We start from the raw sequence: 24,187 nt of genomic DNA on the forward strand, positions 1-24,187 counted from the left end.
AGCCTTGTCTTAAAGTTGTAATATACTCTTTCACATTTCTTCTGAAATCTTGAAGTCTGGCAGATACTTAATAAGAATCTCACATCACTTTGCCTCAGCTCTGACATCCAAGCCCTGCAAGCCTCTGAGTGGATCTTTTGTTTCTGTGTGTCTTGGTTTTTTTAAAGGCAAAAATGCTTGTTTCTTTTCAGAAATTTAGTAGTCGAATATGTGCAACCCTTCTACTAAATATATTTTGTCTACATATTAGTGTACAGTTTGATGAATTCTATGCTTTCCTTTGTGCAATCTATGGATGCCCAGACAATGAGGTGATTCCTTTTGCCTGGCCCACACTGTGACAAGGAAACAAGGCACAGCTGCAAGACTGGGATGTCAATTCAGGAGCAGGGTTGCGGGAATGAGTAGAGGTGTCCAAAAAGGATTGTTAGGTTGATTCCAGAGACAAATATGATTTGAAGTTCTAAGTGGAAATATGCCTGGAAAGAGAAAAAAACAATATGCATTAGAAAAGTTAGTTTGAAAACTGGATCAAATATGGTTAAGAGCAGAAACCTGGAGCAATCTATAGACATTTAATTTTTATGTGAGTTTAATTGGGAAGTTTTGATGACCAAAGTACTGAGTATGGCCATACATTCAAAGCCACAAAAACTTCCTTTCTAAAACTTGTCTTTTCATCAGAATGGCATTTATCAAGTACCCAAGTGGCTGCTTTAAACCATATGTAATCATTCCATTTGCTTACTAAGTAGTTGATTTGCTCCCCCTTCCTTTGATATACATGAAATTAAATGGGTTCTACTGCAGGAGGACCCATTCTGAAACTGCCTTTCTTATTTGTGGAATATGTACTGCATGCCAAGTACTGTTGTAGGCAATGGTGACACAGAAGTATAAAATACAATTATTGAACTTATGTTCTAGATTTTGAAACAAGACAGGTGATAAACAAGGAAAATAAGTAAAATACATGCATGTTAGAAAACAATGATCTTCAAGAAAAAAATAAAACAGGGAATGGGTTGAGCACTGACATTTTAAACTGGCTAAGGAAAGCCTCACTGAAAAATTGACAGTGTGCACAGGAAGGAAGTAAGAATAAGAGTCATGTGGATAGCTGAGAAAATGGCACTCCAGCCTCAAAGCACAGGGTGTGAAACAGCCCAGGTTGACCATGCTCAACCAATTTCAGTATTTGAGGCACATTTTAGTAGAAAGGTAAGAATGAACTCACAGAGGTAACTGTACAAAATTGTGTTTGAGACTATGACAAGCTTTATAAGATAAACAAAAAACAACTTGACTGTTACTTTGAAGGACATGAGTGGCAAGAACAGTGCTCTGAACAGAGGAGTCATGAGACATGCTTGCAAACACGTTGGACATTTTGGAATGGGACACTTCAGTCTGTCATACTGTTGGGAGACAGAAGTTGAAGAAGGACAGAAGATGAAAAACCAATTATAAAGTCCAAGCAAGACTTGAGGTCAGCAAAAATTAGCACGCAAAAAATGCATGTTAATACAACTAACAATGAAACTTTATGAAAAGTATATTAAGAAAGTAATTTACAACAACATCAAAACAATACTTAATGACAAAAATGTTGTATGTTAAAACAGTGTAACAAATTTAACTAGGCAGAAATAAATGAAAAAAAATCCCATATTTTTTCATTAAAGTAATATTAAACTGCCCATACTAACCAAGCTAATTCTCAAATTCAATGTGATCTCCATCAGAATTCTAGTGGAATTTTTTTCAGAAACAGAAAAAGGATCCTAAAATTATGTGGTATTTCAAAGAACCTTTAAAACCCAAATCAATCTCAAGAAGAAACACAAAGCTGGAGGCCCACCCTTCATGATTTCAAAACATAGCAATGCCACAATGTTGAAAACAGGGTTGTATTCACATAAAGATAAATACACAGAGCAGTTGAACAAAATAAACAACTCAGAAATAGACTTTCACAGATATGTTCAAATGATTGACAACAAAGGTGCAAGTCTACACAATGGGGAAAAGCATTGTTTATTCAACAAATAGTATCAAGGAAATGGATTCTCACATTCAAAGAAATGAAGCTGTATCCTTGTCTTAATCCATGTACAAAAAAGTTTGTTCAGTCATTTCTCACCCTTTCTACACCACTAACTGCTACCAACCCACACCTAATTCACTATAAGCAGGTAATTTTACAACATAGACACAGGAGGAAATAAATATCATAATCCTTCCCCAACTTTCCACACAGCATTGGCACTTTCAGTTTTTCTGCCTGCAAAGTTACCCTCCTCTTCTTTTCATGAATATATTACCTGCCTCCTGATCTGTTCTCCACCTCTTTGTTATCCATTGTCCTTTTTACCACATCTTTATTCATTGACACACCAATTCCATCTACAAAAATGTTTAAGTACCCATATTACTTAAGTGCCTTTCATTTTATCCTCTTTATTATTCCAGCTCCTGCCCCATTCCATTCATTTTCACACAAAATTTTTCTAAAGATAAATCTACATTCTGTCTTTTTAAGCTCCCACTTATATTTGCATCCTATTGCACATCTGGTATCTGTTGTCCTCATAGCACTGAAATTATTTATCTTTTCACCTATGGCATCCTAATTGCAAACTATTAATAATAGGCTCTCAGTAACTTGTTAAAAAGATCAGCTTTGGCACATTAAAATCACAAAGAGTTCATGTGATCAACTGTTCACAAATCAGGCAGCACTAAACCAGAATTGGTTCAGGCTGAGGCCTTTATAGGACCAGTGAAAAGGCAAGGCAAAGGAAATATGGACTAGCTAAAGCAGAGCAATAGACTTACTCAAGTCTTGCCAGTGCAAAGTCCCTGTTTTTTTTAACTAACATTTTGTTGTGCACCTGTGATCAAAAGCGCTTAAATTTTGTTTTTATAGACAATGGTCACATACATTGAGTTGTGTTTTGTGTTATATACATAGGAACTTAGCACTGGAATGGTCTCAATGTAATTTCTTCCCAACATTCTGACATTCCTAATACTTTTAGGAACTTCAGAACTATTATTTCCTTATCTTCCACAGCACTCTGAGACACATCAGAGAAGCTGATAAAAAAAATTCTTTATTTTTTCTCCTATTACCATCCATTCATTTTTCGTCTCTTCCATGCTCTAAATGCTTGTATTCCCAAGAATCTATTCTCAACCTCTTTCTTGCCTGAGATCTACCTATGTTACATCATGGTTTCATATTTCATCTATTCCCCAATTGCTTTCCAATCTGTAATTCCAATTCCCTTCCCTATCCTGCAGTTTAGAATTTTCTTTGGGGCCACAGGTACACAATCCCAGATATCTAGTAGAACCTTTTGTTCAATAAATTTTGTGATCCTGTATAATCTGATGAGTGTATAAACTGCTTTGCCTGCATTAGAGCTCTTTTAATCAGTCTTAATACTTCACAAAAATTTACTAGAAATGCCACTTAGTTGATCTACCTCCAGTCTCTACTATTTGAACTTCATTCATAGCTGTGATAATAATGTTTTGAAAATATAAAATAATGAAAATATTCCATTTGTCTGTTTTGTCTCTACACTCCCAATGCTATTCCAATACTTCCCAAAGTTCTTACCAGCCATTCAACCTTCTTCAAAATCAAAACACACTCAGTCATTTTTCAGATCCAAACTCCACAAGTTACAATACACCTACTCTTCTCTCACTTGTCCTTTTTGGGCTATGCTTACATCACATTGTTCTTCCCATACATAGTAATGTAGTTTTTCTTCCAGAGACCTCTGGCTAACATCCTCTATAAAGCATTGAAGAAAAGTAAAACTTAAAATGTATGAATTTATCCCTTCCCCTCCAATTCATTAATCATGTTTTGATCTCTCCATCTCTTTATACCTACAGCCTTAGAAATTGAAATTGGAAGGCAGGTGTGGTGACACATGCCTGTACACTCAGGAGGCAGAGTTCAGGAGGATGGTGGTCTAAGGGCAGTCCAGGACAAAATGAAAAAAGACCCTATCACAACAAATAAGACAAAGGTGGTGTTGTACAAACATAATTCTAGCTAAACTGGAGGTGTAGGTAGGGGAATCTTGGTTCAAGGCAGATTCTAGCTGCACCTAAACCCCAGCTCTGACCATTACAAATATCTGTGGAAATTTCCAAATGTCCTCTGAAGGCAATAATCATGGCTAGTAAAGAATCATTCCCTCTGGTCTGTAGGGATGGCTCAAGTGATAAAAACCCTGCCTAGCAAGCATAAGGCATGAGTTCAAACACCATAACCATAAGAGGATCTACAAAATCAAAGTAACATAACTGTGTCCCAAAATCAAATTCAATAAATTAAAAGTAGGGTATATAGCTCAGAAGTGGAGCACTTGACTAGCATACAAGAGGCACTGGATTCAATCCTAGTACCACAAACAGAAACAAAAGTGAACAGAGAAATAAAAAAGGAAAAAGGTTGAAGTCAAAGAAATTATGCTTTCTGGATGTAGTGGAAATAAAATATAAATCAATTGCATAAAAATGTTTGAAAAAATCCCAAATTCTGCACACTAAGTTATATGCTTCTAAATACGCATATGCCCAAAAAAATAGCATATCAAGAGGGAAATTAGAATGAATTTCAAAGACAGTGAAAATAGACAGGATTTGCAAACTAAGGTAGAAATTAGGGAAATTATCACTGATTAAAAACTGACATGCATTCTGAAAAACATAGGAGAAAAATCTTTGTAATCTTGACTTTGACTAAATTTAAATACAATGCTAAACTCATGATATATAAAAGTAAAAAGATGATAAAATTAACTTCATCAAAATTGAAAACTTCTTTGAAAGACAGTGTGAAGAGGATGAAAGGACATCTTGTTTACATATTTGAAAATGTAAAGTAGAACAACTACTTCAGAAAACAGTTTGGAATTTTCCAAAAGTTAAATATATAACCACTATGATAGACAACATACTCCTAAATATTTATTCAAGGAAAATGAATACATATTTCCACATCAAGTGCTGTATGTAAATATTCATGGAAGCTTTATTTGCAATAGACAACTGTAGGAAATAATTCAACAGAGAAACTGAAAATTTTTAAATTATCAATACTGTTGTTATGATTTGGATAAAAAACAGCCTGAAAGGCTCATGTGCTGAAGGCCTTGCTTCCAGCTGGGGGCACTATTTAGATGCAATTGTATAATGAGGCAGTAATTTCTTCTATTGTTGAATTTGTAACCAAATGGACTATTAGGAAGTGAGTTCAACACGAAGAAAGTAAGTCACTGAGGAGTACTTTTGAAGGGACTCTGTGTCCCTGCTTTCTAGCAACCAAGAGGTGACCAGTTTTCCTCCATCATGCCATTTCACCGTGGTTTCTCTTTTCCATGGGGTCTGCCTACAATGGACTGAATCCATTGAAACAATGAGCTAAAATAAACCTTTCTCTTTTAACTTCTTTTTCTTAGATATTTTGTCACAGCAGCAGAAAGCTTTCTAACACACCTACACAATAGCATAATAATCAGTAATGAAAGACATAAACTATTGGTACACAAATTATCAATACAGAATCACAAAGAATGAGTTATTAATTCACACAACAATATCATTGAATCTGAAAGTCGTTTTGCAAGGTGAAAGAAGGCAGTCAAGAGAAATATATATTGCATGGTTCTATTTATATTATCTTCTCAAAAATGCAAAGCTAAAGTGACAGAAATTAGATTAGGATTGCATGGCAATCCACTGGAATAAAAGGAGTAGGAGGAAGAAATGAAAAGAAACAGCAGGACATTTTCCACGTAATGGATGTGTTTATTAGCTGGACTGTGTTGATAATACTACTAATGTATACCTATGTCAAAATTTACTAAATTAAGTGCTTATATGTATAAATTTATTGTATGTTAATTGCTCCTATATAAAGTTAATTAAAATAAAATATAATTATGAATATGAACAACTATTTTTTCAGAAACATCTATTTCTACTTTTATAAGTAGAACACATTACTGTAGTGGAACACATGCTTTAGAGGTAGATGATATGTGATTCAAATCCTGCCTTCCTTAAGCCCCAGGGGAAAAGGCTTGAGTGAACTGGAGAGTGGAAACACTCAAGGTCACAAAGACTAACTTCCTTAATATATAGAAAAGTGGCAACTTATGAGCCACAAGACAGCAATTTTTGTGAAATGGCACAGAATGAATAGACATAATTCTATATCAAGTTTTATTTCTTTCTAGTGTACCTGGAAACTGTAGAAGAATTTTAGTTAAATAAACTGAAATGTGATTTATCAAAATGTTTCAAAACATATTTAATGTTACAATTCTAAGAACATGTTACAATAGTAGGATTCACCTTGAGGCAAATTGGAGATCACAAACATATTGGAAAGCCAGGCCAGATTATCCAGCCACAAATCTTAAGCATGGAAGCCTGGAGAAACTTCTTAGATCACACATAGAAATGGTTTGAACTAGAAAATTTTAGGGCCTTAATTGAACACCACAGTGGAAGAAGCCTTCCTCTTACCCAAACCAGAACTGAAAACACCAAATTGTATTTTAGTTATTGCTTATCATTTAACCTGTATAAGTGTATGAAGGAATTTTCTCACACAAGACCTCTTCCCCCTTCAATACCTTTTGCAGAAGAGTCATTTGTTACACTTACAGCTAATTTTTATATTAACAAAAAGTTGAAAAGTAGAAAAACATAGGTTCAGGCATTAAAAGTCAATCTTTATAATGATGACCTCAGGGCAGTATGAGACATTTGGAGGAGTTTGAAGAAAGGATGCTAATTCCTGAAATGCTCTGGAGTAGAAATCTCTGCACTGAAGCACGAGGAACTTTGCTAAGGTTAAGGTGATAACCTGGGTTGCTTGTGAGATTCTTCATACTTGTAGTTTAAAAGTGAGGCCCTTGTCATATTCTTTTTGCATGCTTGGATTACACATCTTTAAATGCTACTTCTTGTCAGGCCTGAATCCTATGAACTGCAGAGTCAATGATTTTGTAGTTAAGTCTGAATTAATCTACTAAAAATGTTCATATTGGTGCTAACTTATTCAAAGTCCTCCTACACAAAGTCTCACTTGTCCAAAAGTAACATTTATCTTTTCATTTGGGCACATGATGGTATTCTTTCTGTCCTGTGAACAGAAGAGTTCTGGAAAGAGTAACAGCTGTACTTCCATCTTATAAATTTCATTTCAGAAATCACAACTTTGTTATCAGCTCTGAACATAAACCTTGGTATATTTCTTTGAAATGTTAGCTCATAAGAAATCGATGACCACATTAAAGTAGATGTTTCCACGTTTAAAAGACTATGAGCAAAGAGATTCGAAGAGAATAGGAGAGAAATTGTGATAGGACTTGGCTCTCAGGCTTTCCTATTAAAATTATCACATCATGAATGTATGCAATGAAACACTTCTGTCCAGGGAGATGCAAATACAGTCAACTGTGAACTTTCTTGCATGGATATAAGATGTGCAATATTTCATACTGATGCATAGTGGAAAAACTCAAAGGACCTTTTTATTCAATTACTTTTTTTCTCTTTCACATTTTTCAAGTTTTCATCTCTGTCTCTGTCTCTGTCTCTCACTCTCTCTGTCTGTCTCTCTCTTTCTCTGAATTCATTAGAGTTCCATCTCCAGGAAGTGAAAAGACACTAGGAATCAATTATTTATACAAAATGAAGAATATTCATTCTGACAGACCCATCACATAGAGGGAAAGTATTTATCTGCGGAAATGATTTCAGTAGTAGCAAATTTATTTTGAGCCTTGGAAGCTGAATGCATTCAATTGAGTATGGCACAGATACCAGAACTATGCTTCTCCAGTTCATTTAAATCAAAAGTCATATTTGTTATTCTCTTACTTAGACATTCAGAAAAAATTTTAAAATAGCATTATACTATTTTTGAAATAGCACACATTAATAACATGAAGAGTTTTATTGTGAGAATTCTATACATGTATACAGTGTACATTGAACAAGTTCACTCCCTGCATTATAGTTCCTTTTACCCCTCTCTCTTTTCCCCATTTTCAAACAGTGCTTTATGGGTTTCATTATACTGTCTAGTGTATATACACATAAGCATACATAAATAGTCTTAACCCCTAGGCATCCTTTCCTCTCCCCCACATTCGCATGTTGATTTTTCCAGAGCAACCCGCTTTCACATTCATGATCCATGAATTATTGTTGTTATTATATAATCATCATCATCATCATAATCATTTTACAACTATGTTCCACAAATGAGTAAGAACCTGCAAAATATTGGCTCTTTGAGTTTGGCTTGTCTTAATTAACATGATGATCACCAATTCCATCTCTCTTCCCACAAATCCACAATTTTTCTTTATGACTAATTAAGAAAAATATGGAACACTTCATGAATTTGCATGTCATCCTTGTGCAGTGGTCATGCTATTTCTATAGCATTCCAATTTTAGCATTTGTGCAGCTGAAGTGAGCGCATTTTCTAAAATTTTGTCCATTTCTAGACTTTCTTTTGTAATTCTGTGCTAAACGTAATACATCATTTTTGAATGAATGAGGTGATAGATCACAATTTCTGGGAATGTTGGACATTATATTACCCTGATTTCTGCTTGATACTGCCCACACTGTTGTCTATAATTTTGTCCTACTTCATTCTTTGACTTTATTCACTATATGAAACTGTGATCCACTTCACTCTTGTTAGAGGATGTTTATCAAGCAGTTTTCTATAACATTTGTGATCTTTCACCTTACTCATTCAAAAATGATGTATTAAATTTAGTGATGAGAAATTTGAAGTTTATATGATGCCGAGTGCCCACACATTCCAGAGAGCACTAATGTGTGGCCCATTAGAACACCTGTAATTGCTGTGATGAATGTTGGAAGAGCTGATCAGATGATGGAGACAGGAAACTGACTGCAATCTTGGCTCTCTATTTTGTTGTGTACATGACCATGAAAGAGTTGTTGTACCAGTTCATGGCTTCTCTCAAAGACTTCAAGGCAAAACTTTGAAGAAAACAGACTCTAGAGCCTATGATCCAATTCCAATCTCAATTTTAACATGAACTTTGAAATCAAGGGAGAGGCAAATGATTTATCTATGCATTGGTTTCCTTGAGTGTAAGGAGCCAATAATATTACCTATCCCATGGGGTTTTTGTATGGTTTAAATAATTTGAAGTATTTAAACCTCCCATACCAGTTTAGCTCTGACAAGTGAAGAAGTCATCACACTAATCCTTAAAAGAAAAATCTGAAAAGTATAATGAGTAACGTTTTTTGAGGGAATTCAGGTTTGATCCCTGGCCTTCACAGGCATAAAGCAGATGCTCTATCACTTGAGCAACTATACTCACACATTTTGTTCCAGTAACTTTGGAGTTGAAGTCTAGCAAACTGTTTGTCTGGACTGGCTTTGAACTCTGATCCTTTTGATTCCAGCCTCTCAAGGAGCTAACTTGTTGCTGCACAAGATCCAATTTCTTGTGCTTGATTTCAGAAAATTTTCTTGGAGCCCTATGACAACTGACATTTCTCCAATCCAAATATTGGACAAACAGAGGAGTCTGGAGTCACAAATCAGAAGCCAGAAGCTGCTTGTGCATGAACTGGTTGAAATACTCAAACTTCTAATTTAATATATTATATATATATATATATATATATAAAATCTAACTTAACAATTATATATATATATAATTATATACATATATAATCTAATTTAACAATTATATATATATAATTGTTTATATATGATGAAAAATAGCTGGAATATAAGTGTGGACTAGCATGGGAATGATACATTTCTGGGCTACACTCTAATGTGTCCCAGACTTCCTTTCATTTCACCTCCCAGAACCATGATCTTACTATCCAAAATCACCTCATATTTCTGACAGGAAGACAGGAGAGGAGAGCATTTTGAATAAATGTCTAGTGCTTGTCATTGCTAATGGAAAGGACCACAGCCCTACATGACCTGGTGAAAGACCTGAATAATGACCTGAATAATGACCTGAATAATTCTTATTCAGCTGTCTTATTACAATCATGTATTTTGTCTTATTTTGATCCTGGAGAATTAAAACAATTTTGTCTCAATATTATATTCCTCCATTACAATTACAAAAATGAAAAGGTTACCTCCTTTACTGAATACTCATAAAACCTTATTATTGAAGTCCTATGAAGTCTGGCTATCTTCATTAAGTGCAATGATATAACGGAGTTTTATCTTTATCATCTAGCTAACTGAAAAACAGATGTTTCCCTATCATATATACTTTAATGAAGTTGTACAGAAAACAAAGGATTATCTATTTCTAAGGCCTGGAAAACATGTAGCCATGAAGAGTTATTTTATTAAAGAATTATTTTCATTCTGAATTCTTAATCCACAAAATTGAGTTAACTGCAGTGTCACTAAAGTATAGTAGGGTGCTTGCATTGTATATTATGAAAGGAGAAAGTAAATATCTTCAGGATTAGCACAGGAAAGGCCACTTCCCCAAACTCATTACACTGAGAATTATTAACTGTAAAGAACTGTGAGAAATTTTATCACTTGCCCATTAACATTTGCCCTATTTAAAAGTCAAGAGATTTTGAAAACAGTTTCCCTATGTTGATTGTTTTCTCCATTGCATTCCTTTGTTCCACGATACATTCCACTGCCTGCTGCTGACAACTATGATACTGTTACTGTTTATTTAATATGTAATGAAAAATGCACTTGAAATATAATCATTTTTAACTTTTTAAAGGAAGTTGATTGTTTTAAGGTCTTGTTCAATGGTTGATCACCCAAGTAATACTAGTGCCTCAAGGAATTTTATTAGGAAAGAGGTGGCATTCGTGATATAAATCACACTCCTCACCACCTAATATATGTTTTACTTGCTTATTGTGTTGTGTTTCTCCAGAAGAATTTGGTGTCTTTACAACTCTGTACATTGTTACTCACTTGCACACAATTTTTGCCTATATATATACTTCATAAGATAGCAGAAAATTACTTTTAAATTCTCTTGAATGGGGAATTTGTCTTTTTAAGCTCTTAGTTTTAGTGTCTGCTCTTTGATCCTATTAGTATTAGTGTTCATTTTAGTGCATTGCTGATTTGAAATAGTTCTATACTGAGAATTTTTATTTTAGTGTCCATTTAAAAGTAAACACTGATGTTCCATCTGTAACAGAGGCACAAAACATAGGCTTTATTTAACTCTGTAAGTAAAAGAAAATCTTATGCTGTAAAGCAAGGATAGAGATATCTAGTAAAGCCATCTCAGAAGACCCTTGACAACAAAATAAGTATATGTTTTTTAAAAAAGAACCCCACATGTATATTAATTATACTATCAAGGTATAAAGAATACTATATGCATCCTCTTAAAAGTGCTAACTTTATGTTGATCATAGTCACTAATCTTTTTTACAAAGACATTCAGTTTTCATTGGACTTAAAAGAAAAATATATAGACTAATCAAATTTGAATTCTTCACTTAGCTCCTATTTGAATCCTAAATAACCAAGCATATAAAAGAAATAACAACTGATTATTCATTGAAATATCCCATAAGGTGAATATGTATGTTCAGAAGGACAAACGTCACATGTTCTCTCATATGCTGAATCTAGACCTAAAATATATAGAGAGATATACATGCATGGATACATAACTATGACTAAAATAGAGGGAATGTCTAGGGAAAGAGATGAGGAGGAAAGAAGAGAAAGAAAGCAAATGAGGAGATAGGGAAAAATGTGAAAATACATCATGTATATGAATGAAGGTGGTGCAAGGCAGCCCACGGAAAACTGTTGAAAAGTAAGGAGAGGAGGGGAGATGGGGAAAAGAGAATAGAGGGAATTAATTTGACCAATGCACAACAAATGCACGCGTGAAACCCTACAGGGCAAACCCTTCATACAAATAATACACACTAATAAAAACCAGAATATATTGGCCTTAATTTGACCTGTTTAACAAAAAACATTTAAATGTAATATCTAGATTTGAACAGTTAAAATAATATCTAATTAATTCCCTGAATTATAGTCTTAAAATTAAATATTTACTTGTTTTTTATAATTGTTTATTAGCATATATTAATTGCACCAATGGGATTTCAGTATGATATTTTCAGACATATTTTTTAATTAGAATTCATTTCTTTAGCAATTTCTCATTATTCTTTTAAAGGAAACATGTACTGCATTTTTCATTGCTAAACACATTCTTTCCTCTGCTTTTGAAAAAAGAAACTTGTTTAAGATACCTATACAGAGTTTTGTTATTACAGTTCCATGTATATATGTATACACATAAATGCTTATGTATCCACAAGCATTTCAATGCAGGAAATAGGTTACACAGTTTTGCAGTGCTGAAAAAGCAAAAGGGGATGCTACCAAACTAAAAGAAAATAATTCAAGGTATCAGTTACCATCCCCAAAGCAGTGGAAATAAAGCAAAGGTTTAGGTCTCAAAGCTAGGATTTCAGAAGTCAGTATTTATAAAGTGGTTGCTCAGATTTTTGATGGGAAGTGGCTAGGTAGCTCCTAGTATCTTAAGAATTTGGAAGAAAGTTCTCAAGACTCTGAAGAAGTGTTAGAAGCTCCACTTAGCCTTTACTGGTACTTCTTAGCTGGCACAAGGAGAAACACTACATAAAGAAGCTTGAAAGAGGATGTTCTCCCTCCTCTTTTCCAGTTCTTCCTTGAAGGCTCCTAATTTCAATTGCCCATTAGATTCACTTAAACTTTGAAAGCCTGAGCTGGGTCCACACCTACATACATTGAAAGCTATATTTGTGAAGGGAGAAACTAAAGTTCTGGTAGACTTTGAAGTTCTTCAGGTGATTCTAATGGTTGCCAAGGCTGAGAACCACTGACCTTTCACTATTCAAACATTTAGAAAAGGCCCAATTCAAGTAATTTCTCTTCCCTTCAAGTGTAGATCTCTTTATGATCTGCTATGGAACAAATAGCAGTTTATGGCCCAGTTATGTTTTGACTCCAGGTGTTATGTGACACAGCTCTGAAAGCCTCTTATCTAGAAATGGTTCTGTACCTAAGAAGTCAACTGCAGCTCCTTTTAGAACATATCAGGCTATCATATGGGCCCTTTACAAATATTTGATTAACTTCAAAGAGAAACTTACACAAATTGAGAAGTGGATAATTAATAATGGTATTTAAATATTCTTTATTTCATACGATTCATACATCCTATTTTCTCATGTCCCATGCGAGTGGGTAGGGAGACCTGATTGGGGGCAATGGGGAATGAGAAAACACACTTCTGATGGGAAACATGAGCTCCAAACTATTTCAGCAGGTTTATTTAATTTGTAAGTACAAGGAAGTGAAAGCAGGCAAATCTTCATTCGTCAAGGTGTGTCAGCAGTAAAGGATATCTTCAGGTCATCAGAGCAAGTGAGGTCAGGAGGTCTCACTAGGAGGTCACGGGTTGTTTATCTTCTTGCACCAGGGAACAAGTATGAGGATGTGGTTAGCTATTTTCTAGGGCCAAGGTCAGTATAGAGCTCTGGAACTTTAGCAAAAGAACTGTTAAAACTCTTGATTTTCTGAGCTCGGAGCCAAGGACTGTGTCAACTAGACCCCTCTGCCTAACCTTTAGGCTCCAACAATATTTGAATGCCTTTGAAATTTTCCATTGATAAAAGATGCAAAAATTACAGAATGACCATGGTGGTGTTACCCAAAATGCATGTGGGAAGATTAAGGTACAAGACTGACCCTGGGCAGAAGCATAAAATCCTAGCTGAAAAATAACCTAAAGGGAACTTAACTGAAAAATAATCAAAAGGGGAGAATGTGGACTCAAGTGGAAGGATGGAAAGGAAAGAGGGAGGAAGGAAGGAAGAAAGAAGGGACCTACAAGGCAAAGTAGTAATTACTATAGATGTCTTTTTTTGGAGTTATTTGAAATTTACATTTTTAAGCCACCCACATTTCTATATAACCCACACATACAGCAAATTTTCATGTAAAATTCTTACTCTTTCTCAATTTCCTGAGCCAGATAGTTATTCTCCCCAGGCAAACTAGGTCCTTCGTTCTTGTATGTACTTCCAGAAATGCACAGACATACACAGGGAATACACAAACATAAACACATTCCTGGTAGTCACTGCACTACTATATTTAAATTTGTTTATAATTTAAAATTTGAAGAGTATGCCATAAAATGATGTCTGGATTTTCTCATATCTCTTTGTTGTTGTTCTATTGTGGTATTGGTGTTAGAACTCAGTGTTCAAGCTCTGGCTAGACAGACACTCTAACAATTGAGTTAAAAGCTCTGTGTTTCACTCTATGTCTATATCATAACCAGTTCTACTTAATGCGCACTTAGATTGTTTCCATCCTTTCATTGTTGACAACAGAGCTGCGGTGAGAAAACTGACACATTTCAATAATTATACACCTGTGTGACCTGTTTTCTATGGGGCAAATTCTTAATAATGAAATTGTTAGGTCAAAGAGTGTGTGATAGCATATAGAATTTTGTTAGATTTGGTCACATTGCTCTTTAGGAAGGTACACATACTCTTTATAGTCCATCAGCATTTCACATGTACACCTTTTTCCTCACACTCTACCAACAGTATGTTATCAAACACTGTAGTGTTTGCCAACATAACACATATAAAGTAGTCAACCAATATAGTACACCCCCATATTTTCAACTACTTTTATTTTCACCTATTGCAAAGCCTACAACAAAGTTGTCCTGTGCTTCCCTCACATTGCTTTCCCCAGTGAGAAACTTTACATAATTACAATACAGGGTCAAAACTGGGAAAGTAACATGGCACAACCCAAAAGTCTCACTACAGATCCTACACTGGTTTCACCAGTATTACTTTATTTGGGAAGGGGGCATATGTAGTATCTTTGACTATTTGCCATTTTATCACATGCTAGATACTTACAACTACTTCCATGTTCAGGATATGGCACTGTGCTACTTTGCTCGACACTTGCTTAAGCCACTCCTTTGTAGTCATAGCCTCCACTTCCCTCACTAAAACAGTCACCATGGCAGGGGAGGTTTGCTTTAACTTGTATAGATGTAATTTGTACTTTTTATTATAAGTGAAGTTGAATGTCTTTAAGAATTACTCTTCTTTCCATTTCTGTGAACTGTCATTTCCTTTATACATAATTTTTCCCCTAAATTGTTTTTCTCCTTTTCTTAGAGTTCTTTTTTCCTTAGGAAAATTAGCTCCTTGTGATGGGAGTTTAAAATCCACCACCCTCCATTTCATGATGTCTTTCCAAAATTCATGATAGTGGCTTAGCATTGTTGGCTTGTGTATCAAATTTTGGATGCACATTTTTCCTTACAGTTGCGTTTGGATTATTGATGTTTGTAGATGCCACAATATCTCTTGCAATAGTGTTGTACAAGTTGTCACCTCACTTGGCTCAGTTCAAGTTTCTGCACAAGGTGTTTAATACTGGAGTAGCAGAACTAGTCTCAGAATGGTGTCCTGGCATCTTACATACTCAACACCCTGTACAAGGCCATTTTTAAATATGACAGTGCTGGAAAAGCCTCTGAGCCAATTTAATGGAGTAAAATGAATGGTGAATTCTTTATTGAATAATTTTTAATTCATGGTGTACCAAGTCAGAGATTTAAATTTACCTTCCAAACATCACTGAAACAATGGGTCAAGGAAAAAGCAAGTTATAAAAAAATACACAGCAGATTTACATAGATATTTACAATAAATCTTTTGTATATAAAAACACAGGTTTAGGGTATGAGATGACAAACCTTAACTACTTGAGTTGGGGTAAGGAAATAGGATGTTGTTCAGTGGGTGCAGGGTGCAGAGTTTCAGTATTGTATCATAAAAACTTCTACAGATCTTTTTCACAACACTGAGAATGTATTTAATACCTCTAAACATACACTACAAATGGTTGATATGTGGACATACACTTAAAATGGTTAAGATTATACTGGACTTAATGGCACACGTGTGGAATCCTACCACTCAAGACACCAAGGTAGAAAGATTACAAATACGTATTTTTACTCACTATAAGTTATTAAAAGTACAAACTTACTAATAAGTAAGTGATAATCAATAGAGCTCCAGGTTTGTTTGGGTGTGTATTCTAGGTGTGCTTCCATTTTCTTTCCATTTCTGTATTGCAATTCAGTGCAAAGAAGGCTAGTTTCTTTCAACTGTGCAGTTTTTCCTACTGTGAATCATAGGAAAATGAAATTATTTCCTCCTTTCTTATGGACATTTTGTTACTGGTACTGTGTAGACAGTGTGGCCATACCCATCGTCTGGGCTGTCCCAGGTGATACCTGTTTCTCTGACTGGTTTTCATGATCTGGAGGGTGCTAATATGAATGACAAACAATATTGTTATCCCATATTTAGATGAAATTTTCATCAATATCTTGAATATGTTTTGAGAATTTTAATTTTTTTTTCAAAAAAATATTAAAAAGTTGCTTTACTTTTTAAAAGATATTTTGTAAATGTTAAATCTCTTTTTAATCTTGTGATAGGAGCTCTGCATGGTGACCATGTATGTCATCATTGTTAGATTTTACTCCTATTCTCTCTCTGGATGGAAAAATTTTGGCCCTACCTGCAGACTGTAGATGAGTAGATCATCCATGGGCACATGTGGGAGAGCACCAAGGTGTTCATCATGCAGAGGTGAAGTTATGCAGAGAGTGCAGGAGACGCTGGGTGCTAGCATCATTTATTTGATCTCCTGTCAAAAAGAAATGTTTCATGTGGTACTGAGGAGCACTGTACAAGCAACAGATCTGTGTTACCAGTATAGCTTAAGCATATTCTGTTGCATCTTTATAGATGACATCAAGTACTAGCAAATTAAAAGTATATTTGTCCAAGTTTTATGTCAGTTCATAGTTTTTCATAGTAAATTTTATTTTTGAATTAAAGTATATACTGCCTCCCATATATAATTTAAATGACATCAAATGATTTCAACTATTACCATTTTCAATTGTCAGTAAGGTATGAAACTAGTACAAGGTATATTTCTAGTACATTTTTTGTTATAATAGGCTAACTTTTAATCATCTTAGCACAATATTTAATAAAACAAAGAAAAGCTTAGTTCATTTATGATAATTTCTCCTTAGTTAATTGATTCTGAACAGAATCATACAATACTGCAGTGGACCTCTATTTTTTCTTTTTTGACTCAGTTTTCAGTTATGCATTTTATTGATATGTGTGCTTTCAACTAATAGTATTGAAATGCATAGGAAAGGGAAGTTTTAAGTCATTACAGCCTGAAAAAATAAGATATGCTTACTGGATGGACCGGCTTTCCTTCAACTGGATCTTTTGTCTGTTGCAGAGTCATGTTTCATCAATCTCATGTAAGAATTTTCATGAAAATTGAATTCTCACTATTTTTCTAAAGTGATATGTGACAATCATGTTATTGTTAAAATCCATCCAGTATTAAACTGTGAGTAGCTCAGTGGTGGAGAATGTGTTTTAGCATGCATAAGGCCCTGTGTCCAATCTCCAGAACTAAAACAGAATAAAAAGAATCCACATGGGAGGAAAAAGTTAGAGAACCTTCACAGAAGGATCGTCTAAAGAAAAAATTAATCATATGTCATTTAATTCCAGTTCAGGAAATAATTTCCACTTATACTTTCCTACCCCACTGAAATTATTTATTCATGATGCTTGTCTATGTTAAATTGGGTCAGATAAAAATTGCTCTGTTTTACCTAAAACTTGCTTTCCCTTACTAATTATTAATATCATCATGTTTTGTAATGTCTCTAACCTAAGCTAGAAACATGTATTCTGATTTTCCAGGAAAGAAAATGTTTAAAATTCTTTTGAATCTCCATAGGCACAAAACCGTTCCAGGAAATTTCAGAGGTTACTGGTGTTCAACTTACACTGTATGGTGTATCAGCAAATGAAGAAAAAGGAGTGATAGTGGTAGTGCAACTTCTGGTGTGACCCAGACCCCTCCAGTAGGCAGTGCACTATGGTGTCTTCCTCAAGATTGTCCTGAAACAGGTCACTATGACCAAAAAGTGGTTGCATCTGTCTAAGAATCTGAGGTGTGAGAGAGTACCACATGCCAGGCACCAGTCAGAGGTAACATTTTCCTTTCTTACATGTCTCCCTCAACCCTTAGATTTATAACAATCATTTATTCTTTTTATACTGAGATATCTAATTATTTTGTAACTTGAGGATGATCAAAACATTTTATTTTAATGGAAATTACCACTATGATTAAATGAGTAATCATGCTGATCTTTATTGATAAAACAGTTGTCTTCATCAGAAGCCTTCAGCAGTGTGCTTGGAAAGGCAGTGATAAGTTCTGCATGCTTTTTTGTCACTCAGTTCCTTAGGACTAGTCCTTTAAAAAATGCTGTGGCATTTCTTAATTGGTGCACTTTTTACCTCTTGAGGACAGTGGATCCTGGTAGTTAATATTAATTATCATGTCTACTTTAAATAATATTTTTTCCTTTATGAAATACTTCAATTTAAAGTGAATAATAAACTGTGATGAGCTTTCCAAGGCCAGTTTGGGCAGTGTTTCTTCCAATGAAATTTGATCCAAGAAGTCTTATCATAGCATTATGCAGTATGGTAGTAAGGTGACTTTCCAGTGCTCTGCTTTAGGTATTTCTCAGGTATCTTGTAACTTGTATTTATCTATAAACTTTGCGGTTAGCAGAGGATATACAGAGCATAGATAGTCCATCATAAATCAAATACCAGGCTATTAAGATGAAATTTCTTACTATTTGTTGACTTATAAGCTCATAATTCATATTTCATGTAATTCATATTTGTGTTTTATAGGCAGACAGAAAATGCTTACATGCACTCTTCTTTAACATGAAGAAGACTCTACTCCTCAGTTGCTTACAGTCAAAGACAGTCAGAAAGAACCTAATGAACATGCAGTCCATTGCTGAAAGTCATTTTGAGCTGGATGATGTACATCAACCACTACTAGCCATTAACTGCTCAAGGTGATACACACCTGCAAGATTTTCAGTGGTTAAAATGCAACATCTGTACAATGTGTAGTTAAGCTGTTTATTTATGCCAGGTAGGGCTTTCCAACATTAAATACAGAAATACATTCTAAAAATAAGTTACAAGGAAATGCTATGTTCACATATTAAAAATGTATAATTTTGCCTCCTCCTGGTTTGTAAAAGTTTACAGGCATGGTCTGTGCCCACAGACTCCTTGTAGGGCTGTTGTTCAGTTAGAATATGCTTCTAAATGTTAGTGTAGGCACAATATAAAACACTTACTCAGAGTGTGCCTCTGGGCTTAGGTTGCTTTTAGCTTCTTAGCCACAGTGGGATAAACTGTTAATGCCCCATACTGCCATATTGTCTGATGGCCAGCATAAACTGTGTGAACTGCAGTAGAAGGACTAGCTCAAGTGTCTGTCTCTAAAGGCAGCAGCAACTCTGAAATAATGTTTTATAAGGTAAGATTTCCTCTTTCTGTAATAATGAATAATTTTCAGATGAAAGGTAAAAGTTGGACACTGGTAGAGCACCTTCTTAGCAAGCTTGAGGCCCTGAGCTCCAACCACAGAGATTGTTTCATTGTTGTGAATTTGCCAAAAAAGGAAAAGGGAACTCTGGGATTTTGGTTTAAGAGAATTCTGTTTAGAGCTGTTCATATAATGAAAAGAAGATTCACACTTTTATCTTAAAGATTTCATTTGAAGCTGAGTGACATTCACAAGTTTTCAGATTGTGACATATGCGTAGACATATTATCAGAATCTGGCTTGCCAAACATTTGAATTAACTCTGATATATTGTCTCCATCCTCATAGTGATAAGCTGTGGAAATCATACATTGTTGTGGAAATCACATGCAAACTTTTAAAAACTTTCACTGATAAAAAGGAATAACTTAGCTTTAGAATTCATTAGTAGTCAATTTAAGAACAGTTTCGAGCCAGGATGCTGAGGATTAAATGTAGAACTTTCTGCAGAATCATTTTAAACTTCTGTATTTCAAGAAAATTTTAATTAGAATAGTTAATAAATGTGTAGTGAACAACTGTGTTTTAAGAAGACTGATTAACCATCAATATTTTCTTTAAACATGCTGTGAATATTAATACTTTGCGAATCTATCCCAAAAGAGTTTTTTTTCTAAAAATGCCAAACTAAGAGAAAGAATGGACAAATGGAACTTCATAAAATTAAAACAGGTACTAGAGAAAAGGTTAGATCAAAAAAAATTAACCTAGAAGGTAACACCCACGCACAGGAAATCAATGTGAGTCAATACCCTGTATAGCTATCCTTATCCCAACCAGCAAAAACCCTTGTTCCTTCCTATTATTGCTTATACTCTCTCTACAACAAAATTAGAAATAAGGGCAAAATAGTTTCTGCTGTGTATTGAGGAGGGGGAGAGGAAGGGGGCGGAGTGGGTGGTAAGGGAGGGGGTGGGGGCAGGGGGGAGAAATGAACCAAGCCTTGTATGCACATATGAATAATAAAAGAAAAAAAAAAAGAATTCTCAAAACATAGCTAGGCTTTGTTGAAGCAGGGCAACTTCATGGTAATTATTTCCTACATGGCATGGCAAGCTCCAAGGAGTGTGGAAGCCCTTTATCTCAAGCTCCCAGCCTTCCACTGTACTCAGTCTGTGCTCATACCCTTTGATGGACAGATGTTGAAGAATCTGTGGCCATCTTTCTCATACTATCCCTTCTTTTTTCATCCCCTTCTTTTCTTCTCTTCTAGGAAACCATTTAAATATGTTGGTTTCTTCCAAAAGTAAGTGAAAAACCCCACAAGTCTTGTTTCCCCCATCTCCCCTATATAATAGGAAGCATAATTTAAGTATTCTTTTTTTGCATTGCTTTGATCTGAACAGCTTGATTGATGTATTATTGCCTTACAAAAAATGCTCATGAGCGAGGTGCGGTGGCTCACCTATAATTCCAGCACTTTGGAGTTTGAGGCAGGAGAATCATCAGTTCAAGGCAAACCTGGGCACATTGTCAGGCCTATCACAAAACAAACATACAAAGAAAAAATAAATAAATAAATAAATAAATAAATAAATAAATAAAATAAAATCATTCCACATCAAAAAAAAAAAGAAGCCTGATTAACCATCAATATTTTCTTTAAACATGCTGTGAATATTAATCCTTTGAGAATCTATCCCAAAAGAGTTTTTTTTCTAAAAATGCCAAACTAGAGAAAGAATGGACAAATGGAACTTCATAAAATTAAAAGCTTCTGCACAACAAAAGAAATGGTCTCTAAAGTAAAGAGACCACCCACAGAGTGGGAGAAAATATTTGCTATCTATTCATCAGACAAAGGCCTGATAGCCAGAATATACAGGGGAATTAGGAAACTAAATTCTCCCAAAATCAATGAACCAATTTAGAAATGGGCAACTGAGCTAAATAGATCTTTTTTAAAAGAAGAAATTCAAATGGCCAAAAAACACATGAAAAAATGCTCAGCATCTCTAGCCACAAAGGAAATGTAAATCAAAACCACAGTAGATTCCATCTCACCCCTGTTAGAGTAGCCATCATCAAAAATATCACCAACAAAATGTGTTGAAGAGGATATGGGGGAAAAGGAACCCTGGTACACTGCTGGTGGGAATGCAAGCTGGTGCAACCAGTCTGGAAAAAATTTGGAGGCTTCTTAAAAATCTAAACATAGATCTGCCATATAATCCAGCAATCCCATTCCTGGGGATATACCCAAAGCATTCCGACACATGTTACTCCAAAGGCACCTGCACACGCATGTTTATTGCAGCACTATTCACAACAGCCAAGTTAAGGGAAAAACCGAGATGCCCCACTACTGACGAATAGATCAAGAGAATGTGCTATTTATATACGATGGAATTTTACTCAGCCATGAAGAAAAATGAAATCTTATCATTTGGGTGTAATTGGATGGAACTGGAGAACATCATTCTGAGCAAGTTTAGCCAGACACAGAAGAACAAAAATCATATGTTCTCCTTCATATGTGGTCTTTAGATCTAGTGTAGATAGAACAAGGTTGTAGAACTTGGGTTACATGACAAGGGGAGAATGTATACAGAAGGTATGGGGTTAGACAGAAAACTGACAACACGATAGCATTTGATGTCCCCACTCCAGAGGAATTAATATGAATCCTTAAAGAAATGGAGGTCAACATGAGAAGGGGATCAGGAACCAGTGTAAAGATCAGATAGAGATGAAACTCTACATGAAAGCAATGCTAAGAATCTCTCTGTATAGCTGTCCTTATCTCAACTTGCAAAAGTGTTATGTCTTCTTATTGCTTATTTCTACTCTTCAACAGAACTGGATAAAAGTGTAGAACAGGTTCTGCCTGGAAGGGAGGAGGGAGGGGGGGAGATGGTGGGGGCATGGGCAGGAGGGAGAAATGACCGGAACAATGTATGCACATGTGAATAAATGTACAACAAAAAAAATTGCTGTCAGAAGAAAAACATGAAATTACTTGGTAATAGATAACTGTCCCTTTAAACTATGGCATATTCTTATCTATAAGTGACCTCTGTAAATTTCATAAGAATTAGGTTGGCACAGATTTATAATTACATAAAATGTCCTTATAACTTGAAAGCCAAAATGTGAGTGGGGGATGTGGGTCAAGTGGTATACCAAGAGTCCCCCAGTAGTACAAGAAAAAGCATGATGTATAACGTTGTACATTTTTTTAATGCATAGACCAAAACACCTGGAGTAAATGTTCCAAATATAACAGTGGAAATTCGCTATGGAAAGTTGGATTTGACTTTTTGTTTGTTTCATTTTTGTCACCTTGCCCAATTTTCTATAATGTTATATAATGATATATTATTTCCTTCAGGTTAGTAAAGAGAAACATACACTACTTTTATTATTGAAAAATCTTATTATTAGAAAAGTCTTTATTAAAAATGTCTTTAATATTTCTAATGTTAGTAAGTGTCCAAGTTAAACATAACTGACCTGTCACTGGTCAAGAACTCCATGTCATAGATTAAAATACTTTTTGTTACTTAAATTCTGTCCATTCAGATCGACAGAGTACTTGAAAGCCATGAGAACCTTTTTCTTAATGGAAGGTGGAGATATAATGTATGACTTCTACACAGCAATCTTTGAGAAATAAAAGTAAAGGAAACCTTTCAGAATATGTCTTTTCTAAATGCCCAATTCCAAGAAGCTGTGGGACAGCACCATTCCAAAGAGAGTTCACATTAACATATGGAAGGCCCCTTTGATTTTAAGTAGTATAAAGTAGGGACAATAGTGATGGCTCACCACTGTAATCTCAGCTATTGGGAGTCAGAGATAGGAGGATTGACATTCAAGTGAATAAAAACATTACTTGATCAAGTCAGGTGTGGTGATACACATCTGTACTCTCAGCTATATAGGAGGCATATGTATGAGGATCATGGTCCATGGCTAGCCTAGGCAAAAGCACAAGGCACTATCTATTTTTTTTTCATTTTTCTTTTATTATTCATATGTGCATACAAGGCTTGGTTCATTTCTCCCCCCTGCCCCCACCCCCTCCCTTACCACCCACTCCACCCCCTCCCGCTCCCCCCCCTCAATACCCAGCAGAAACTATTTTGCCCTTATCTCTAATTTTGTTGTAGAGAGAGTATAAGCAATAATAGGAAGGAACAAGGGGTTTTGCTGGTTGAGATAAGGATAGCTATACAGGGCATTGACTCACATTGATTTCCTGTGCATGGGTGTTACCTTCTAGGTTAATTCTTTTTGATCTAACCTTTTCTCTAGTACCTGTTCCCCTTTTCCTATTGGCCTCAGTTGCTTTAAGGTATCTGCTTTAGTTTCTCTGCATTAAGGGCAACAAATGCTAGCTAGTTTTTTAGGTGTCTTACCTATCCTCACCCCTCCCTTGTGTGCTCTCGCTTTTATCATGTGCTCATAGTCCAATCCCCTTGTTGTGTTTGCCCTTGATCTAATGTCCACATATGAGGGAGAACATACGATTTTTGGTCTTTTGGGCCAGGCTAACCTCACTCATTCACAAGGCACTATCTAAAA

General features: G+C 35.2%; 2 pseudogenes; one reads left to right on the forward strand and one right to left on the reverse strand.

The window, feature by feature from the left end:
• Positions 1 to 1,128: 1,128 nt before the first annotated feature.
• LOC109702635 (gamma-tubulin complex component 5-like) lies at positions 1,129 to 23,368 on the forward strand (annotated as a pseudogene).
• On the reverse strand, positions 8,426 to 8,526 carry LOC141424435 (U6 spliceosomal RNA; annotated as a pseudogene).
• Positions 23,369 to 24,187: the final 819 nt, after the last annotated feature.

The sequence above is a fragment of the Castor canadensis genome, chromosome 6, assembly GCF_047511655.1.
Source record: "Castor canadensis chromosome 6, mCasCan1.hap1v2, whole genome shotgun sequence".
NCBI lineage: Eukaryota > Metazoa > Chordata > Mammalia > Rodentia > Castoridae > Castor > Castor canadensis.